Source organism: Lynx rufus, unplaced genomic scaffold (genome assembly GCF_022079265.1).
Source record: "Lynx rufus isolate CCGP_SWC_20201006 ecotype Redwood Valley unplaced genomic scaffold, mLynRuf1.p SCAF_18, whole genome shotgun sequence".
NCBI classification, from domain to species: Eukaryota; Metazoa; Chordata; class Mammalia; order Carnivora; family Felidae; genus Lynx; species Lynx rufus.
The window spans coordinates 11,389,809-11,412,461 of NW_025814832.1; positions in this window are offsets into that span (position 1 = coordinate 11,389,809).

Consider the following 22,653-nt stretch of genomic DNA (forward strand, 5'->3'; position numbering starts at 1 on the left):
AACAGGGAAAGGAGGCTAAGACAGAGAGAAACTGAGCGAGAGGAAGATGGAGTGGCCTGCAAGGAATCCTGATCTTTAAAGCTGACTGATAAAAAGCTTGTTCCAAAGACAAATTCTTTCAAACCAACAGCTCCAATGAGACTTTCCGTCATTCTCCCTATCACAGCCTGGCCCCTTCTCTCCAGGAAGAGGAAAGAACGTCTTCATCTCCTTCGCTGCCTCCCGTCCCCCTTCCCTCCCTCCCTGCTCCTTCTGCTTTCCCAGCACTTGCCAGAATCAAACCTCCTCACCTCTCCCAGCCTCCTGTCCTGTACCCCCACCTTGTCCCTGCTGTCCCATCACCCACTCCCTCCCCATAATCTCCTGCTCTCATAGTGCCTGACTCTTTCTCCTCCCCTCTTCCATTTTCTCCCCTCTTCATTGTCATTACGTCTGACATGATCCCTACTCCCCCATGATGGCTTATGACCTGAGCAAAGGCCCCAGGCTTTCTTCCCCCAGGGTTTCTGAAGCAATCATATCAGCTAAAGCTTCCTGACCCGGGAAACTGGGGCCAGGAAGGCCCCCTCCTCTCCTTCCTTCTCCTCCTCAATCCTTGCTGTCCTAGTCCCTCGGAGAATCTGGGAACAGGGGGCATTCCCTGGCCCTGGGTGCCTAAGCCAGGTCTCCTTTTGGGGTTAGGACGTGGGCATGCTCTTCCTCTTCTGTCTCCCCCTCCCAGCTGTGGCTGGGGTCAGGCATCTCTTCTCCCTGTTCCCCTCCACCTCCCCTTGCCCTCCACAATTAGTTCTGCTTAGTGCCCACAACTGGGAAACACCTCCCAGATGGATCCATCCCATCCTATGTCTTGGTCTAGGATCCAGAAAAGAATTCTCTCTTTTTGTTACCAGTGTCTCTTTTCCATCAAAGTCTCCACTCCTTTCAAATTCTCTCTCTTTCTCTGGAACAACCCCTATTTATTCTTCAAGGCCCCACTCAACCGCCACTTCCTCCAGGAAGCCTTCCTGACTCACCCAACTGCCCCTTCTAAGTTCATTTTGCACTGTAACAACTTGTATGTGGGTCCATCCCTGCTGAGATTGTAAATCCCGTGAAAGCATCAACTTTGTCATTTTATTTAGCACACATTCGTGTGCCAGGCTGGGGATGTAATAGTGGCCCAAAGAGACACAATTCCTCTCCTCTGGGGACTTATACTCTAGCAGGGGATACAGACCCACAAGAGAGTTATCATGGGCGATGGGAAACAATGTGACAGAGGGAAATGAAGGGCACTTTGGACTCCCAAGGAGGGCACCTTATCCTGCATGGAGAGTTGGAAAGTCTTCCAAATGAGATTTATTAAGGTGAAGAGAGGAGGTCCTGGGCTGAGGACATTGAAAGCTTGAAAGAACATGGTTGAGATGGGGACGTGAAGAAAGACAGGAGCCTTTGGAAGGAGTCGTGGGTGGGTAGAGATGGGGAGCCGTGCCTCAATCATCATCTTTCTCCAGGGCCTTGTGCTGTGTGGACAGCCCAGAGTAGGAACCAGGTCAATTTCTTGATGTTGAGTGGATGAAGTCTAGCTAACACACACTAATCAAGTGGCTACCCCGTGTAGGACACTGAGGCTTGGGATGGAAGACAAAATCTCCAAGGATAATAACAACGGACAATAGCTAACATGTATTAATTTGCTCACCTACTGTGTGCTGGGCCCTGAGCCATGTGCTTTATGGGTTCAACTCATTTATTCCTCCTGGCAGCCGTCTGTTGGGTGCTTATGATGATCCCTGCAGCCCGGTAAGTGCACTAAGGCTCAGAGAGTTTAGGTGAATTTTCCAAAGTCACACTGGAGCCAGTATTCAAATACCGGTCAACCGCTAGCTTACCTGTAACACAGTAGCCTCGCCCTGGACAAAGAAGGGACTGACCTTGCCAAGTGTGCTGACCGCTGTCTTGCAGGAAGCCTGGCGTCCCAGACCTCTGAGCTGCCATCTTTCCTGTCTTGGAGCCAGCCTTCCCAAGAAACCCCATTACATCCTTCCTCCCTCCTCCTTCTTTCCTCTGCTCCCCCAGCCTGGGTACTTCCATTCCTCCCTGGCCTGCCCCCTCCCCGCAAAAAGAGAAAAAATGGAGAGAAAATGGATCTTTAAAGATACATGTATCCATCACTATTATTTACATTCTAATGTGCGTCTGTGGCTCAGCTCCAGTGGGGGAAATGTAAATCAGGTGGACACCGCTCTTGAAAGCCCTAAAGAGCTTGGCTCCCCCAAATTAGAATAGAAAATGCTCTTTTAAAATGCACCTTTAATATGTAAAAGCCCGCCGACCTGGGCTCTAAATAAACCAAACTTGAACCAGATGCCAAATAGAGTAGATGAAGGACAGGTGCACAGAGGGTCCCGGGCTGGGGAATGAGGCCTAAACAGCTATTTATATTAATGCAAAGAAAGTTCAACATTCTTCCCCTTGATATATGCTGCAGTGGGAGGTGGATTTTGTCCCACTAGCAAGAATAAAACGTACAGCTCATGATGGGCAGGGTCACATGTGCGAGATAAAAAGCTCTGGGTGTAATATATGTCTCCACCGCGTATTCTCGGCAGGGTTTGCGCTAGATCTGCAGATGACAACAAGAAAACACTTACTCAAGGTTAGGCTCTGCTCACCAGGCCCCCATCACAGCCACCCACCCTGAGGGAATGCAGCTGCCTGAAATAAGCCCAGCAGAGCCCCAGGCTGGGCTCCTGGGGCATCCTGTCTCCCTTGGTGTTGGGCCCCCAGGTGGGCCCTGCTTGGGGCTGCAAGTCTCCAGGAACAAGGAATGCCCGTGTTTGTTGGCTGGGGTGGAGGAATACGTGTCCTTCCCCCTGGGGACACCGCTGGTGGTCCACAGACTCCCTGCAGACAAGTTCGCAGTTTCCCCGGGCAGTTTACAAAAAGCAGCACAGATCACAGGTGTGATACAAGAAGCCCTGGCCTCTTCTTGGTGTAGAAGTCAGAATGCCCTTATTCATTCACTAATTTCATGCGAGCAACATTCGTTCATTCAACAGAGCGTTATTGAGAAACTGCAGGGATGGTAAGGGGAGGCCTTAGAATGTAAAATGAAGATAACAAGAGAGCTCAGCCAGGTATGGTGTGCAGCTCAGGGCAGGGCCGTGGTAGGTAATCCAAAAATGTTGGCCTTGTTGTAGCTGCTGTCAGGCAATGTGTTGTTGGCCATGTGTGGAGTGAGAGGGGAGACCAAATGATGAATGAGGTGCCGGCCATGTCATGAGAACCTTACAGTGTAGGGAGGCTAAGCATACAGACAGATAAGCAAATAAGTGCAAGTTCACACGATAAGTCTATGGTAGAAATATTGCCAAGTGCTGTGAGGGGTACAGATCAGGATTGACTGGGGAAGACTTAAAAGAACAGGTAATATTTGACCTGGGACTTTATTTTTTTTTAATTTTTTAAAAATATAATTTATTGTCGAATTGGTTTCCTTACAACACCCAGTGCTCATCCCAACAGGTGCCCTCCTCAATGCCCATCACCCACTTTCCCCTCTCCCCCACCCCCCATCAACCCTCAGTTTGTTCTCAGTATTTAAGAGTCTCTTATGGTTTCCCTCCCTCCCTCTCTGTAACTTTTTTCCCCCCTTTCCCTTCCTCTGGTCTTCTGTTAAGTTTCTCAAGATCCACATATGAGTGAAAACCTGGGACTTTAAAAGTCACTAGAATGTCCTCAGGAGGAGATGTGAGTGGAAGAACATTTTAGGCAAAGGGAACAGTATGTATAAAGAGATGGCTTGTGCCAGAGCTAGATGTGATGAGGGAGTGAGGAGAAGTGTAGAGTCTCTGGGTCTGAGATGTGAAACAGGGTTGGGAGCAGCAGGATATGTGGAAGGCTAGGCAGGGGTTGACTCGCAGAGAGCCTTGTAGGCCAAAATATGTTAAACATTTATTCTGTTGAGTATGGAGAACTTACAGTTGAAGAACGGTTTACCCTGATTTGGGCAGGGTATGCAGTTGACCCAGAGGCAGCTATTTCCACAATGGTTCAATTCATGGCTTGGCCTGGGCAGAAAGATTTGCTGGACCAGCCAGAGGCTCTTCCTTGGTGGATTAGTCAGAACAGGCTAGGCTATACTGTAGTAACAAACATCACCAAATCTCAGGAGCTTAACACAACCAAGATCTACTTGCTGCTCCTGCAAATTCCCTGCTGGTTCTGGGCAACTCTCCAGAGCAGCTGCCACCATGAGGGGGTGAACATTCCAGGCCAGTTCTGCCACAGTACCTCTATACCGACAAGTGCTTCCGTGGGGATCAGGAAAGGAGGCATGCGGACTGTACATCAGGTCTTAGATACTTCAACTGGAAGTGGCACATACCACTTCCGTTCACATTTCATTGGCCCAAAGAAGTTACGCAGCCTTGCCCGACCTCCGTGGGGCTGGGATTTCCTGTGTGCCCAGGAGGCGAGCCAACAAACCCCAAATACTGTTGAGCACTGGCCACGTCTATTGCATTTTGGAACTACAGAGAGAAAGAGCTAGTTCTCGGTGAGAGGGAAGCTGAGAAAGAGACTGAGAAGTGAAGGAGCCCCAGACCCTGTGGTCATGGCTCTGGCCGTGAACCAGAGATGGTTACAGTGGTTAGCTGCTAACAAGCAGGTCTTTCTCTTCCTGCCTCCTGGCTTAGCATGGAATTCAGTTGCTCTTTTGGGATGCTCCTGCCAGTTCCAGACCTTGGGGATTCTGAGAATTCACAGAAGCCTCATGATCTCCAGGAGTGGGGAGGAGATGCTGCTAGTATGGAGGAAGGTGGAGGGGGCCCCAGCCAGAAGTCGGGTCTTCTCTACCCAGAATTTCAGCAAACCTTGGAGAAGGGTTGGGTTGAGGTGCTGCCACTCCAGGCCCCACATTGAGATCTTCTGGTAGATCTGGACTCGTAAGTTAATAACGTCTGGTTGGCAGAAAAGGCAGGCTTGGGTGGAAGATGGAAGGGAAGGGACGTGCTGCGTTTAGAATGTCTGAAGCCAAAGACCTAAGTCCCCTAAGTCCATACGCTGCTGGCTGCAGGCTTGGAAGGGCCACAATTTGGGGGCAGGAGGTATAAGGGTGGAGAGTGGGGTTCTCCAGTTGCCTTGGGTCCCAGGGGGTCCTGGTAGATGAGTGAAAGGCCAACGCAGACCCTTTCAGGGACACTTTGCCAGCAAGGCAAACCCCACAGCACTTTGTGTTGCCTCCCACCTCCCCTTTCCTCAGAGGAGTGGTGGGAGTGGGGTCATAACCCCTGCCCCTCATTCCCTCCAACATCTCTGGATTGCTTCAGGGTCTGGCTCCCAAGGAGTGTAACTGATGCCACAAATCACAGAGGTGGCAGGTCAGGCTAGGTGGCCTCTGAGGTCCTTCACAACATGGATGGGAATGGAGAGGCCAAGAGCTGGGTCCTGCGGGAGGGCGGGGGAGGGGCAGCAGCCCAGCTGGCCGCTGCTCCTGAGGGATCATGGGAAAGGCGGGGAGGAGCCTGATGCTGCCGCCCAGGAAGAGGCATGGCGGGGAGGGGAAGGGGAAGTCAGGCAAGGAAGAGGAGATAGAGGAAGAGAGAGAGGAAAGCAGCGGATGTTAAGAAGGAGGAAGGAGAGAAGGAAAAAGGAAGGGGAGGAAAAGAGATCAAAAGGGACAGAGAAGAAAGTAGGAAAGAGAAGGAAGAGCCAGCAGGGAGGGGAAATGGAGAAATAAGGGGGAAGTGAAGCCAAAGAAGGAAAGGAAAGAGCTGGACCCTGGGAGCCAAACTTGGGGCACCCTGGCTGTCTGGAGGGGAGCCCGGGGTTGGCCGGCCCTCCCTCCGTAGAGGAGAGCACAGTAGGCCGCTAGGAAGATCTATCGGGCCCCGCAGTGCCATTGTCTTCAGAAGGAATTAAAAACAAATTGCTGAGGGCCAGCACATAATTTAAAGACTCACGGCAATTTTATGACTTGCTAATGTTCCTAATTACATGCCCGTGAAAGGCTTAATTAATTGGGGGATGTAGCAAAAAGTGGAGCCTGTGTTTGTTATCATGGTTCCACTGCATTGATTTTAGTGCCTATGGAGAATTTAGGGCCTCTTTATTTGCACAAAGAAAATGCAAGTCTCTCGAAAAAATGCACATTAAGATCAACCCCTCGCTGCTATCTAATATACTTTCCTCTACTTAACCAAAGCGCTTGTAATCATATTTTGTAAATGTTGGTGCCGTTAATTGCATTGTGAGGGAAAATAGGTTCCGCTTGGCTGGTTGTGGAGAATTTTATAAAGTTCGCTCCCTGCACCCCATTCTGAGGAACTCTTCCCAGGGAACTTGTAGAGAAGTTGGGATGCCCTGCGCGGGAAGTTTGTGAGGCTACTCTGGGTTTCCCTGCTCCTGGCCAGAGCTTGGCTGTCACTCTTTCTCACTGCCAGAGCCCCGTAGGTGAGCAGAGAGCAAGTGGGCTCAGGCGGGACTGGGAGGGAAGGCCATAGGCCCGGAGGAAGGCCGCACATGGACATTCCTCTTAGAGCATTGGAACAGAACACCTGGTACCGAGGTAGGTCCAGGGCCTTTACCTGTGAGGCCCTAAATAAGGCACTCAGCTTCAATGAGCCTCAGTTTCTTCATCTGTGAAGTGGGGTAATGATCCCTGCCCTGCTGACATCACCAAACAGGGGAATGGAAATGAAGGAGGCCCAGATCTAAGGCTCACAGTCAGCGGTCAGCGTCATTAGCTTTTGTCTCCTCTCTTCCTTGGCGCCCTCAGGGAAGTTCTCTCTCTAACTGGGGGCTCCTGGTGAGAGAGGTACAACCACCCTACACTCTGCCTTTTATAGGGAGAGGCACGAGAAGTCTCGGCTGGAGATGCAGTGGGTCCTGGGAACAGCTCGTGTCCCCTCCTTTAAGAAATTACTCCTAACACTGTCCCTCCCTGAGAATAGGTTCTCACTCTGCCTCTGTGCTCCCAGAGGCTCTTGCTGGCCCAGAACCTTCCCCCATGAGTGATCATTGTCTACTGACTGCACACTCTTTTGGGGCAGAGGCTAGGCCTCTCAGCTCTCCATCTGCAGTGGTTACCTAGTACCTGGTGCACTTAACAGTATTTTACTGAATGAATGAATCAATAGATTAAGTCATTATTTGGGGCAGTGGGGCTTGGTCAGAGTGGGCTATCCAGGCTCAGCAACCTTTCTGTCTCTGTGGCTGAGCTCGCTGCTCAACAGTCCCCCTTCCCCATCTCACACAGTCTCCATATACTCCTCTGGGATCCCTCTCTGGGTGAAGAGGGTCTTCTGGAGATGATTAGAGCTGGAATCTTAGGCTCTAACAAGGACCCTGTCACCATCCTTTCTCCACATGGTGACCAAAGTGATCTTTTAAAAATGCAAAACAGATCCTATCAAGCTCCTCTTTAAAGTCTGTAGGCTTCGGCTTGCACTTAAATAGAAGCCAGACTCCTCACCAAGGCCCACAGAGCCTGCCCAGCCCCACGATCTTGATCTCGTATCACATTCCCTCAAGTTCACCCCAGCAGTACACTGGCCTTTTGCAGCTCAACAAGCCATGAGGGACCTTCGCACTTGATGTTTCCTCTGCTTGGGATGTGTTTCTCTGTCAACTTGGCATGGCTGACTCCTTCTCCTTATTCAGGTCTTATCCAAAAATCTTCTCAGAAGCTCTTCCCTGCCCACCAATCCAATGTCACCTTCTTTAGTCATCCTCTTGTATCTCTTTATTTAAAATTTTTTTAATGTTTATTTATTTATTTTATTATTTTTTTAATTTTCTTTTTTCTTTTTTAACATTTACATCCAAATTAGTTAGCATATAGTGCAACAATGATTTCAGGAGTAGATTCCTTAGTGCCCCCTACCCATTTAGCCCATCCCCCCTCCCACAACCCCTCCAGCAATTTTTTGTCTCTATATTTAAGAATCTCTTGTGTTTTGCCCCCTCCCTGTTTTTATATTATTTTTGTTTCCCTTCCCTTATGTTCATCTGTTTTGTCTCTTAAAGTCCTCATATGAGTGAAGTCATATGATATTTGTCTTTCTCTGACTAATTTCACTTAGCATAATACCCTCCAGTTCCATCCACGTAGTTGCAAGTGGCAAGATTTCATTCTTTTTGATTGCCGAGTAATACTCCATTGTGTGTGTGTGTGTGTGTGTGTGTGTGTGTGTGTGTATTCTTTATCCATTCATCCATTGATGGACATTTGGCTCTTTCCATACTTTGGCTATTGTTGATAGTGCTGCTATAAACATTGGGGTGCATGTGTCCCTTTGAAACAGCATACCTGTATCCCTTGGATAAATGCCTAGTAGTGCAATTGCTGGGTCATAGGGTAGTTCTATTTTTAATTTTTTGAGGAACCTCCATACTGTTTTCCAGAGTGGCTGCACCAGCTTGCATTGCCACCAACAATGCAAAAGACATCCTCTTTCTCCGCATCCTCGCCAACTTCTGTTGTTGCCTGAGTTGTTAATGTTAGCCATCTGACAAGTGTAAGGTGGTATCTCATTGTGGTTTTGACTTGTATTTCCCTGATGATGAGTGATGTTGAGCATTTTTTCGTGTGCCGGTTGGCCATCTGGATGTCTTCCTTGATGTTTATTTAGGTTTGAGAGAGAGAGAGAATGTGAGCAGGGGATGGGCAGAGAGAGAGGGAGACACAGAATCTGAAGCAGGCTCCAGGCTCTGAACTGTCAGCACAGAGCCTGATGTGGGACTTGAACTCACAAACCGTGAGATCAGGACCTGAGCTGAAGTCTGACACTCAACCAACTGAGCCACCCAGGCACCCCAACTCTTGTACCTCTTTAAACATGTTAAATATACTCAGCCTGATGGCTCCGTTAGATGAAACTTACAGGGACCTGAATCTGATGCTCATGATTTTGGCAGACTCTCACGGTTGCTTATTTCCTTGTGGGATGCATAGTTTTGGAATGTGGCCTCATGTTTGAGAAGCTTTATTTATGATGCCTGGGTCGGAGGTAGGTCCCACCAAAGAGGATTTGTCTTTGCCTCAACCCAAAGGCGGCTCTGAACTTAGGTCAGTTCATTTATTACCTGGGGTTTCCCAGCTCTTCGTGAGTGGTGGAGAGAGGAGCCCCACTCCACGCAGCCCTGTGGTTATGGAATTCTCGGGCCAGGCCTTTTCATTTTCATTCACCCTTTTACTGAGAGTGTAGAGTTTCCAGGGTCTCAGCCTTATGGGTGTGTGTGGGAGATGAGTGTCCAGTCCCATCTCCCTACCTTGTCTCCTGCCCTTCTCAAGACCTTTGGAATTCAAAGTTCCATGTTGCCAAAATCAGCAGAAGCTTCAGGTTTCCAGGTTCTTCTTTGATTTAGACACCTCATGATTTCCTTCAATTCTTTTTTCTTTCTTTTTTTTTTTTTTTTTTTTTTTTTTTTTTGCCACCCAGATGTACCTGTAATGGGATGTTTGTTCTACTTTGCCCATAGTTTTTAGGTGTTGTGTGTATGTGTGTGTGTGTGTGTGTGGTTTTTTTCTGTGTGTTTTTTTTTTTTTTTTTTTTTTTGGTAGGGGTCCAGCTCATTGAATGGTGAGGGATGGAAGTCCCTCTGGTGCTCTCAGCCATATTTCCCGGTTGAGTGTCTTTATAGCACTTGTCATTACTTGGAATGATGATAATCATTTGTTTATTTGTTTGCTGCCTTTTCCAACTGCCTGCCTTTTCCAACTGCAGCGTAGGCTCTGCTAGGACAGAAACCCTGACCACCGTGCTCACTGCTGCTGTCCTCGGCACCGGAAGCAGTGCCTGGCTGCTACAAGAAGTATTTGTGGAGGGACTGACCCCAGCTTAGCAACCTGGCGAAGTCACCCAGCCTCTCCGAACTCAGTTGCCCCACTTACAAAGTGAGAGTAGTAATTATTACCTATGGGAGATTCTGAAGTTAAATAAGACAATATTTGTCAAGCACTCGCCTGAATCACAGCTGGACACTCAGTAAAAGGTAGTTACTATGACTGGTGACTTCTGGGTACCATGTTGCCCTGTCCGCCCTCCCTCCAGGAAGCTGCAGCTCCTCCCATCCTCTGGGTTCTGCCAAGAGGAAATCAGGGATCCACCCTTCTATCCCTGTGCAGGAGCTGGGCAGCCCTCTCTGACTCCAAACCCAAGGGACAAAGCACCTTGCCTCCCAACACATGGCCTGCCTGGTTGGCCCCTGTGTCGCTCACAGTCCTCCTTCCTGCCTCAAGAAAGGCCCCTGGGCCTGGCGGGAGATAGGGGATGAGAGAATGGTGCTCTTCTGTGTAGAGAGGTGTGGGAAGAAAGCCTGGGAAGAGAGACCTGAGTGGGAGGCCAGAGGAGTGATGAGGGTGATGCTGCCAAGTGTTTAACCACATGGGACCTCAGACTTTCCAAGACTATTTCTACTGGTCTTGGGTGAGACACTTAATTGGTCTGTGCTTTGGTTCTCCCATCTGTAATATGGGATAATAACAGTGCCTACTTCATAGAACTGTTGTTGAGGATAAAAAAGTAAATAAATGGAAAATGCTTAGAAGTGGGCCTGAGATTTATGTGTTGATTTTTATTATGTGTATTTTGTTCGCTGTTGAGTTTCCTACATGTTGCATGTGCCTGGCACATAGTAAGTACTCAATAAATGTTTCTTGAATGGGTGGGTGGATGGATGGATGGATGGACAGACTAGCCTGAGGGAAAGCATGTACAGCTGTGGATAGAACCTGCCACATCAGAGCACCCTACAATACTGGGACTGGAGGGTTCCGAGAGCCAGGTGTAGAAACCACAATCCCCAGGGGCTTTTTCAGATGACTGCTCTTCCCCCCACACCATGCAGAGAGACTCTGGGTGTCCTTGGCCGGGTGTGAGGGTGCGGGTATTGATTCTGATAGCTCTGTCCTGTTGACCGATCTATTCCGCTAATCTCATACTGCACATGAGGAAACTGAGGCAGAGAAACACCTTGTGCAAGGTCACACAGGCACTTGTGAAAGTGTTGGGACCCACACTCAGGTCTCCTAACTCCTGGTCAGGTGCCCCAGTAGCAGTTTGCCTCCCTGTTGTCTTAATAGAAAAGGGTGGGGGGAGTCTCTACAATAAGGGTCCAGAGAGGACTTGAGGAACACATGGGCAGAAGTACAGCTGGTCTGGGGAGGGGGAGGGGGGACCAGGCCTAGGAGGTATCAGAACCTTCTTTCTCTATTTCCTCTTAAATTATCATTCACCATTCCAAGCCTCCCACCCTCATTTTTATTTTTTAAATTATCTTTTTTATTATGAAATATTTCTAACACAGAAAACTACAAATAATATAATGAACACCCATGTATCTTCTACCCAGCCTTGTTAAATCTTAACATTTTGCCATAGTTGCTTTGGATTTATTTTTTTAAAGAAACAAAACATCATAGATGCAACAGAAACCCTGGTCTGTTCCTCCCAAGGCTCATTCCTCCCTCCCTTCCCAGAGGAACCACCCTACTGAATTTAGGGTTTATTCTTTCCATGCAATTTCTAAGTACAGATTATAAGTACATAAGCACCACAGTGTATGGGTTTACCTGCTTCTAAACTTTATATAAGTCGCATCCTATATGGGAACTTCTGCACCTTGGGGGTTTAGTTCAGCATGTTTTATTTTATTTCTGTTGTTACGTGTGGCTCTGTGCCATACTCATTGAAGGAAGGTCTATGCCTCAATTGATCCCTTACTTATTGATAGGCTGCAATAAACACCCTTGTGCATATCTCCTCCATGCACACATGTGCAAAGGTTTCTCTGGAGCAGTCAGAAATGGAATTGCTGGTGACAGGTTTGTCTGTTTTCTTTTGTTTTTAAACTTATTTATTTACTTATTTATTTAGAGAGTAAGCACAAGTTGGGGAGGAGCAGAGAGAGGGAGAGAGAGAGAGAGACAGAGAGAGAGAGAATCCCAAGCAGGCTCCACACTGTCAGCATAGAGCCCGATGCAAGGCTTGAACTCACAAACCATGAGATCATGACTTGAGCTGAAATCAAGAGTCAGTTGCTTAATGGCCTGAGCCACCCTGGTGCCCCGGTTTGTTTGTTTTCTATTGCTGCCTCATAAACCACCCCAAAACTTAGTGGTTTAAAACAGCATCCTTTCTATTTGCTCACAATTCCATGGATTAGGAATTCAAGCAGGGCACAGTGGCGACAGCTGGTCTATTTCTACAATGTCTGGGTCTCAGCCTGGGCAGCTTGAACATCGGGGACAGTTCACCTGAAGCCCTATGTGTGGCGCTGTCAGATGCGTTCCTCACTTTTCCTCCACATTGCCTCTCCCTGTTGGGCTTCCCCACAGCAGGGTAGTCTCAGGATTCCAAAGGACAAGTCATATTGTGCTTATTAAGCCTCTGCTTGCCTCACTTCTGCTAATAACCCATTGGCCAAAGTAAGTCACATGGCCAGACTGAGCGCTCACTGTGGGAGTGGATGATTCACTGGGGACTGCCCACAATAGGGCAAAGCATCATCAATTTTATGAGATACTACCAAATGGCTCCCCAAAGGTAGTATCAATTTATAATCTCCCAACTCTTGTACAGTCCCCTCCCAAAGGCATCTGGGTTGTTCTATATCCACACCAATACATGAATATTGCCAGACTTTTGATTTTTGCCAATCGAATGGATGTGAAAGCTATTGTTTAATTGCATTGTCCTGTGCTAGTGGCATTGGGTATTCTTTTTCTCCCCCCAGGCTTTATTAAGATATAATTGACATATAACATTGTATATGCTCCAGGTGTACGACATGTCCAAGTTGATTTTTTTCCTGTTTATCAATTATTTATCTGGGTTTTCTCTCTGGTGAATTACCTGTTCCTATCTTTTGCCCCTCTTTCTGTCAAGTTCTTTTTCTTTGTCATACTAACTTGTAGTTGTTTGTATTTTCTGTTCCCCATGCTTGCGTGTTTAACTTGACCTTGTTGGGAACGTCTTCTTACTCTCAATCTTCTGGAATAGAAGGCTGTTACGGAGGACCATGGCGCGGGAACTTAGGTGGGGAATTTGGGATGCTAAGATTCTTTCAGCTGTGACTCTAAATGGCCTTAGCACTTGTCCTGCCCTCCAAGTGTCTTTGCCAGAGTCAGGGTGCGGACGGGGAGTCCTGGGGCTGAGCCCATAGCCACTTGACTTCCCTCCTTGCTTGTTCCTTCCCTTCCCATCACTTCAGATGGGCCTCTTCCTTTAGCACTTAAGACTACCATAGCCCCCTCTGGGAAAACTGGACAATGACAGAGCATGACAAGGTGAAAGAGACTGCAGCTCAGAGGACTGGGAAATCTTTCTCCTGCTGAGCCTATATATAACCTGTGCACTGGACATTGACTGAAGATGGACATGGACATTGCCTAAATATTGACTCTGATACACTGACCCCTACCCTGAGTTTCCTGTCTCGTGCCTTTTGTTTATGCTGCTCCTGCTGTCTCCAAGGTCCACCTCCATGGCCCCTCCATGAAACTCTCCCTCAGGTTGCCCTCCTACCCCCATACTAGATGCAATCGACCCTTCTTCTGGCACCTTACAGAATTTTCCTTGTACCATTTGTCGCCTTTTACAGGCCCAAATTTGTGTTCTAGATAGGGCAAGATGACTCAATAGGCAGAACGAGTGGTTTAGGGTGCTCTTAAAATAAAACCCAAATACAGAAGTTTAGCTTTGATGGACATACCTGGAATTTTATAAGCAAAAACTCTAGAATGAAGTGGAAGCTCTCAGCTGTCCAATTCAACAGCTAGTAGCCACATATAGCTATTTCAATGTAAATGTAGATCCTTTTAAATAAAATAAAATAAATAATTTAAATAAATAAAAAGTTCATACCCTCAGTCCCACTAGCCACATTTCAAATGCTTAAATAGCCCCATGTGGCCACTGGCTACCGTTATGGGACAGCACAAATACAGACATTTTCATCACTGCAGAAAGTTCTATTGGACAGTGCTAATTTTTACTAGTTCTATGCTTTACAGTTTCACACTGCTTCTGTTTTGAAACACCTGTGCCAGGGGAGAAACAAAATCTCTTCATTATTTTGACTTCCAAAGGTCTACATGTTGCCACTAATTCTTTGTGTGACCTTAAGAAAGTCCCCCTCTCTATGAGTGTCAGCCTGCTCAGCTGTAAAATGAGAGAGCTGGTGGGGAAGGCCCCTGCATCTCTGACCCAGTCTGGTTCCACCTCAGGAAACAGTTATTTGTGTCCTGGCAGGAAGAGCAGTCTTAGGGGTGGGGAGGGGAGACAGAGGAAGGAGGAGGAGGAGGTGATCGTTAATGGCTCCCAGATTCTTGCCTTTGATCAGGTAGTCTGGAGTGAGGTGAAGGGCCAGGAGGTAGGATGGTGGGAGGAAGGAGGAAGCAGAGGGACAGGTGAGTGATCAGGTGGGAGAGGCAGCTGCCGGAGCTGCAGTGGGATGTGGGGGGGTGTGTGGCCTGAAATGGGGGGGTGTCTCCCACCTGCTAATCTCCATCAGAGGGAGAGCTGAGTCCCTGCCTAGGGGCCGGACCCTCCCACCCTTCCATTATTCTAAGGTGGTGTTCAGTGGTGAGACTGGGTACCCTTGCTCACCCCCACCACCAGCTCTCCAGTCCCTGCTGCCATCCAGAAAATACAAAGGCAAAGTGAGGACCGATGTGCCTGGAGGAGAAGGGAAATGAACCCCTGGATACTGTCCTGCCTGTGCAGGTGGCAGAGGAAGGAAAGGGGCCCCCTGAAATTAGCACACTTTGAAACAGGAAAGAGGCAGCCTTTTGTGAGCTGTTGGCTTTGGGGACTGAAGCATATAACTGGGTTGGTGACCAGGAATTGAATGTTTTCTTCATCTTTGGGGTGAGGTATAGGAGTTTCCAGTGGGGAGACAGTCCTGGGTTGGGGATCAGCTTTCCAATCCTAATTCCGTGAATAAGACTAACTTCTCAAAGCCTCTGTACAATGGGGCCCAGGACACAATAACTGGGAAGAAGAAAGGAGTCTCACCATCTGTGTAGATACCCTGATACGTGTTTAGGGGCAAATGCACTCTGGAGCCCTCTGAAATCTGAGCTTGAACTCCGGTGGGGCACCCTGTACATCCCACCCTGAGGGTCACTCCAAACCCAGGGGTCTCACTGCTCAGTGGGGAGAAAGTCAGGACCCTTTGATCTCACAGGCTGGAAGCCACAGGGGCATCTCTGGTGGGCTGGGCAGGGTGGGAGAGGCGAGAGGGCACTGGAGGCATCTGGGCTTGCTTGGCTCAGACCCAGGAATCCAGGTTTCAAAGGCATGCTTCAAAGGCAGGACTCTGTTAATGTGACTTCTTTTGTACCTGCTTGAGGAAGGCAAACCAGCCAGTGCCCCCTCCTGCCCCAGGATGGCAGCTCAGATCCCACGAGATATTCCCTGCCCACTTCATGCCCCAATACAGTTAGTTTGACCTCTCCATCCTTAGGATTCCATCTCATCAAAGCAGTGATGAAGGGCTTGATTAGGGTGGGCCCTGCCGGGCTCACCTGTGGCCTGGGCTACCCTGGGGGTTATGGCAACAAGCGATGGGACTGGGAATGAGAAGGCACTGTAGGCCAGGAACTGCTGCTTTAATGGGCGGGGGAGCAGCCGCAGTGAAGCGGAGAGGGCTGAGAACCAGGAAATTGGCTGGGAGTGCCAGAAGAGAGGTGCCTGCCTGGGGCCGGTGGGGGGGGGGGGGGAGGCTGAGAGGGACTTCCCTTCCCCCTTCCCTCCTCCAGCCCCCATAGGAGGCCCCTTCCCTGTCACCAGACCTGAGAGGTCCCTCCCCTCCTCTTTCTTCCCTGGTTCAACCCCACCCTGATCTGCACAGGAAGGGGGGAGGCAGTAGCCAGCATCTGGGTGACCCCACAGGTGCCCTGGCTGGGCTCCAGCGGGGGAGAGGGGTGAAGGGAAGGTGAGCATCCCAGCCCCTCCCGCAGTGGAGCCAGAGTCACTCCAGTGGAACAGGGCTGGGGCAGGAGGTGGCTGGAAGATGGATGAAGTGCTCATTCTTCTGTCAAGTTACCCACACTTGGGCCTGAAATCCTGGGGCCTCAACCATGCGCATAAACTTTGCCCTTTGGAGAACAGCCTCTCACTGCCTGGCTCCCTGCCTCCAACCCTCCCAGTAGAAGTTTCAAAAGTTCTGGAACCTTGGACAACCAGTCTCTTGGGATTGGTTTGCAGCTCTTAGATGACTAAGTGGACCACCCCTTCCTCTCCCAGGGAAGGGCCCGAGGGTCCATTCATTCATTTGGCCAGCAACATTTTACTGAACACCTACTTGCGCCAGGACTCATCAACACAGGCCTATAATTTAGGTCTGATTATCCTCATCTTATGCATGAGGAAACAGAGAGAGGTTAGGGGCTCGCCCAAGGTCACACAGCTGCACTGAGAGGTTAGTAGGCCTGTTAGCGCTCAGAGCCCATTGTGTTGCCGGGAATGTTCCAGGCGTGGCTCTGCTGTGGACCCGGAGCAGGCCCTTCTCTTTGGACCCAGGGTGCTGCTGTTATTATCTGGGCCACCCTTCCTCATTGGTAAAGTGAGGCTGATGAACTGGCTCAGAGGTTCTTTTGACCCTGGCTGCACATCAGTCAGTATTTAAAAAATACTGATGTTGGGGCGCCTGGGTGGCGCAGTCGGTTAAGCGTCGGACTTCAGCCAGGTCACGATCTCACGGTCCGTGAGTTCGAGCCCCGCGTCGGGCTCTGGGCTGATGGCTCAGAGCCTGGAGCCTGTTTCCGATTCTGTGTCTCCCTCTCTCTCTGCCCCTCCCCCGTTCATGCTCTGTCTCTCTCTGTCCCAAAAATAAATAAACGTGGAAAAAAAAAATTTTTTTTTAAAATACTGATGCCTCGTCTCCGACCCCTCACCTAGTCCAAGAAATTCTGATTTAACTGGCCTGGTCTGGGCAGTAGGCATAGGTATTTCTTAAAGCTCCCTAGGTGATTTAAGTGTGAGTCAGGGTTGAGAACCCTTGGGCTAGACGACAGCTTCTTTCCCAGGCTCAGGGACTACATGGGGAGGTTACTTTGCTAAGAAACATGAAGCAGCTATCTCTTTAAGGAGATGGTGCACGGGGAGCCAGCAGAGGGCCCAGCCCTGCAGACCAGGTGGCCTGGAAAAAGCTGGGGAGGGGCAGGTGTCTCAGCAGGAGCCTGAGAGGCAAACTTCCAAAGGCAGGCAGAGAGGAAGGGAAACTCCTTCAGGCCTGGGGGGGGGGGGGGGGGGGAGGTTACAGGTGGAGCAGAGGACTGAGATTCCTTTTCTGGAGAGAAGCAGCTCCTTGGTCTGACCCTCTGGGGCCAGCTCTGGGAGTGCAGGATCAGAAGGGGTAGGGACAAGCCATGGAAACAGTGGTGCCTTTGGGGAAGGTGAACCCAGTGGCCTTGGCCACCTGCCCTGGCGTCCCTGCACACTGCATTCTTACACTGGGTCCCCACGTGGGAGGGGAGGGAACTCGGGGCACCTTGACTCTCCTTCCAGAAAGATCTGCTGACTGAGACAAACTTCCCCACTCCCACCCTCTCTGGCTGTGGCTGGCAGGCACCTTTAGCAGTTTAGGTTTGGTGGGGAGAGTGCGGGGTGGGGGTGGGGTTCCTCCTTCCCTTCTCCTGTGCCCAGGGCCACACACCATCAGTCTTCAGCAATCCTAGGGTCCGTGTTAGCTGCTTAGAACTTGGGGGCCCAGGTCAGGGGGAAGACAGGGGCCCTTGAGACCTGGGCTGTCCTTCCTCTAACTCAGAGTGCAGCTAGAGCAGGGCTTCTCAAACTGCAATGGGCAGACATATCACCGCCAGATCTTGTTCAAATACAAATTCTGATCCGGTAGGTAGGCCAGATACCGCATTGCTAACAAACTCTCTCAGGTGATGCTGCTGGTCTGTGGACCACACCACGGGCAGCAAAGAGCTAGAACACCCTCAGGGCTGTTCTTTGAGCCCAGCCCTTGGCCGTGCCCGCAAGCATCTGGCACTCACCAGGGTAGAGCCAGGCTGGGCGGACGGCCACCAGCCCCTGGTGCCCCTAAGGAACAAGTGGTCCTCACCAGCCTGGCACGTGGCACCACTGATGGCTTAGTGCCCAGAATGGGGAAAACATAAAATCTCATTTCAAGCCCCAATGATGGTTTGGTTCAGCTTTCCTAGCTTTTTTAGGAACTTAATGCCATGCATTTTTCTTAAATGCAAGGCTGTAAGGCACCTGCTTAAAATGATTTTCTCCATCTACATTTGAGTAGAGACAGGCAAAGGAGGGCAAATGCTTTTCCTCCCCCTTTTCAGGTCCCTGCCTCGCTGTCTCTGCTGTGTCTGTTTTGATGTCCGTCCATATAGGAGTTTCTTGTCTGTTTCTGTACTTGCCTTGAAATAGTGCAGGGCTCAGGTATAGACCTGGGTTTGGGCCCTTCTTTTGTCAGAGTGGATAAGTGCTGTGACTTTGGGCAAGCCTTTTTAAACTTCTCTGAGCCTCAGTTTCTTTATCTATAAAATGGGCTCACTAACAGGGGCTCACAGAGTAGTTATGAATATTTTTATGAAGATCATAAAAATTAAAGCACCTTGTGAAGTGAGAAAGATTGGCCAATGACACATGATTGTTATAGGGCAGTGGTTAAGAGCACAGGGGCTGGAGCTAGTATCTGGAACGGAATCCCAACTTTACCAGCTGTCTGTGCAGTCTCAGGTGAGCTACCGAACTGCTCTGAGCCTCAGTTTCCATATTTATAAGAAAAAATATTATCATCCCCTACAGGCTTATGAGGAGGAGGAAGCAAGATGAGGTGTGGATACTGCTCAGCACCTGGTCTTGACACAGAGTCTCACGCACATACCTCTCCTGAACTGAACTTGTACTGTTGGCAGGCTGATTTTCCCCCTTGATGTTCTGTGATGTCTCGTTCTGCTGTCCCCGTGTTCTTGTGTATTGTTGATGGCCTCATAATATTCCATCAGGCGAAGGTATGGAGGTCGGTGACCTAAATCCTTTACTGTTGGTCATTATGGTTGTTGAGCTGAGGGTCTAGAGTACAGGTTTACCATGAAGAGAAGGAGGGCCTAATAACCATTTCCTTACCTTTCTTTTCAGCCCCCCTGGTAAAAGGCCACTCTCTGGCCCAGAAGCCCCTCATGTAAGGCTTTGACCAGCTGGCTTCATTACTCGGTATGTCCTGATAGGGAGCACAGAAATTTTTCTTCGTTGGCATTCCTTTGCTAACTTTTCCTTTGCTGTGCTAGGGGACGGATGCTATAATTTGCTTATTGCTGTCAGAACCGGACAAGTGACCCAACAGAAACACTCAAGATACACAGGCAGAGAGGCCAGCAAGAAGTGGAAACCTTCTGGGTGCTGAGAAAAACAGTGCAGGCAGGGATGAGGGATGGGGGTGCCCAGGGGCTGCGGCCCTGTTTCTGTTTCTGTTTCTGCTGGAGGAGGGCTTCTTGGAGATGCAGGTGGTCTCTGGGGCAATAGGGTGGGCCCAGCTGAATGAGGAAAATGGGATTTTTTTCCCACCCTTCTCTGCAAGTTCCAACAGTTCCTAGTGATGGGACCTGGGGAAAGACCTGAACTCGTGTGAGCCTCAGTTTTCTCACCTGCTAAAGGGGGATGAAATGGCACCTGCTTCCTCGGGCAGTTGGGACAGACAATGAAAACACGCTTGTAAAACAGCACATACCCCTTAGTGAGGTTCAAAAATGCAGCTACCACCACTGTTATAACCTCTCCCTCCACCCCGTTCCCAGCATCTGCTTGTCCCCAACACTTTTTCTAAACTTGGGCTCTCCCACGGGACACATTACCAAGAGGCAGGACTTACTCCAGAATTGTATAAAGAACCACCACAAGTCAGAAGCCCTGGTGTTAGGGCTCCCCAGTCCCATCGGAGCAGTGTGTCCAGAAAGCCATGGGAGGTGTGTGGGGGGGTGACAGGAAGGACATGTCCTGGGGAGGGGGCAGGGAGCCAGCACTTGGAGATTCTCTAGCTTCAAGAGTACAACCTTTGTCATAGGCAGAGCTGTTTCACAAAGGGCCATACTGAGCAGCCTTCCGTATCCCCTGAAGACCCAACAAGAGTCAGCGGATTAAATTAAAGCAGCAGAGATTTGAGCAGGATACAAGGAAGGCTCTCTTGATAGCCTGGGATAACGTGCAGACGAGGCTGAGGGAGGAGGGCTGCGCTGCCCTGTCCTGGGAAAGAAGCCTGCACCGGATTAGCTCTGAGCTCGGGCACCAGTACTCCCAGAGTGCTGGTTTGCTGAACAAGCTGGAGGCCGGAGGGCGGGTTATCTTGTCTCTCCTGGTCTCCAATTCAATGATTTAATTTTGGTGTGATACCTAAATTTCCTTTAAGCTTAAAGAAAAAATAATCTATATGAGCTTGAAGGTGGCTTTCAGCAAAGGCCTTCACGGACAGGGGCCCCCACCCTCGCCCTCCAAGCTTCCTGAAGGCACGTTTTGGCTAAGAGACGAAGTTCGAGGTGTGAAACCCAACTGTCGATACAGTCACTTTCAGCAATCAGGCAGAATTAATTGTGTGAACACCATTGATCAAACCACTTAATACTTACAGGGGCTGAGAAGGAGCTGGAATGTAATTTCATTACCAACCTGCTCACCTCTAATGAAACTCCTAATAACTCCCTAATTTTTCTTTCAGATAAGGGCTGATAGGTGGAAATGGGGGGAGTGGAGGTGGGGGAGGGGAGGGACATGGAAACTTATTTTCTCTTCTGTGCTTGAGTCTATCTAGATAGATCCAAGTGAAATACCTACTCCCAGGAGCATCTTGTCAAAAGTCACTTTAAAGGTTGTGGTCAACCCTGAGATTCAGGCCTGGGACGGGGTGGAGGAGGGGTTACAGATTGTCCCAAACTGCAAGTGAGGTTAACAAAAATCAATTCTAATTTGCCCTATGGTGATTATTCAGTGATTTGAAGGCAGCAGATACCTTTTCAGGTTGAAAACAAAACATGCGTGGGTTCTCTGGATCCACAGCAAGGGGTGGGGTGGGGTTGGGTGCGAGTAGAAGTGGTCACAGGTCCAAAATGTCAGAGGATAATTGCGAGAGCTGGCTGGGAATGGTCACCAAGTTGTATGGTCACAAGGTAGTACGAATCCTGGTTTCGAGTCCTGAGTGGGCAGAGGCAAGTTCCCTTTCAGGGGCCTGCGCACACAGACACGAGCGCATGAACACATACTGTGTGCTCACGTGCATACACGTGTACACAGGCCAATATAAGTCCCATGAGGACAGGACCACTGACCACTGTCCCGCCTGTAGTTTTCTCCTGTGCCTTCTAGTGTGTTTAAAATGTAGCAAGCACTTGATATTTAGAAAATATGCACAAATAGCACATGCATATACACACACCTGACCTGCATGTACACAGGCATGTGTACACATGAGCACACACACTGTCTCCCACCCTTTTGTTCTCTGGGAGGGCGGGGAACCTGCTGATCTTATTTGCCATTTTAGCCCTGGCACATTAGTGGCACTTGGACGGTCCATGTAAAGAAGAGGCCTTCTTGGTGCTGAGAAATCACCTCGGGCACATGGTGGGGCACATGATCACATGGTTGGATCATCCCTTAATTGAAAGCTCTGCTCAAGACTCCCTTCTTCCAGGAGGTGTTCTCAAGGATTGCCCACTCACCTGCAGGATATCTATTTAGACCGGATGCTGCTGATGTCTTTAACACATACCATCCTCATCAGACTTTTGTCTTCCCAGACTTGCCCCTACTCCCCACTCTACATCAAGAACTTCTTGAGAGGAGGGATCCTCTCTCCCATCCTCTCTCCCAGGGAGCTGTTGGACTATACTTCACTTCCCTGTCAGACTGGAAGTTCTCCTGCTGATCTGAGCCCTAGAGGGGATGAGTCTTCCTCCCTAGATTTAGTAAGAGGTCCCTCCGTTTGTGTGGGCTAGTGAGATGACCCCTCCTTTTTGTTTAGCTCTCTGCTAGCCTCCCTGCCCAGTGCCCAACAGATTCCAGAAAGGCTGCCCAGGGCTCAGGTTCCAGGGTTAAGCTCCCAGGGTAGGTATGTAGGCAGATGAGGGCCAAACAGCATAAACAACCTGGAGGGGTGCTGGTGTGTGTGGGTGCACGTAAACCAGTGCACGTATGCAGGTGGGTCCTGCCTTCCTGGTCTGAGCCAGTTTGGGCAGCAAAATTCAGGTTTCTATCACCCAGCCCCACCATGTGCCCAGAACTCCTCCCACACACCTGAGCCCTAGACTTATGTGGCCTTTGTGGGGCAGGGATGTAGGAAGGGCACATCCCCCCACATCCAGGTCTTCACCCCCCATCTCTGGCCCCAGCTCCCTTTACCTGGCTTCTGAGGTCCAGGAAGAAGTGATGGAGGGAGGGAGTGGCAGGGTGAGAGGTAGGGGCAGTAAGGGTTGTTATTTACAAAGCCTGTGCCCTGGGGACCCTTGTCCTGGACAACAATTACAGCCCCTTAATTAACTGAAGTGCAGTCCGCCTGTCGATGGAGCCAAGTCCCCCACTGAAGTTTGCTATGCCTGCCGCTGTCTAGTACTGGTTAATGAATATAAATCAGATAGTTTATAGTTAGCAAGCAGAGAACAGGCTGGCAAGGGCCTGAATTCCAATGTGGAATGCCCGAGGATAGGAA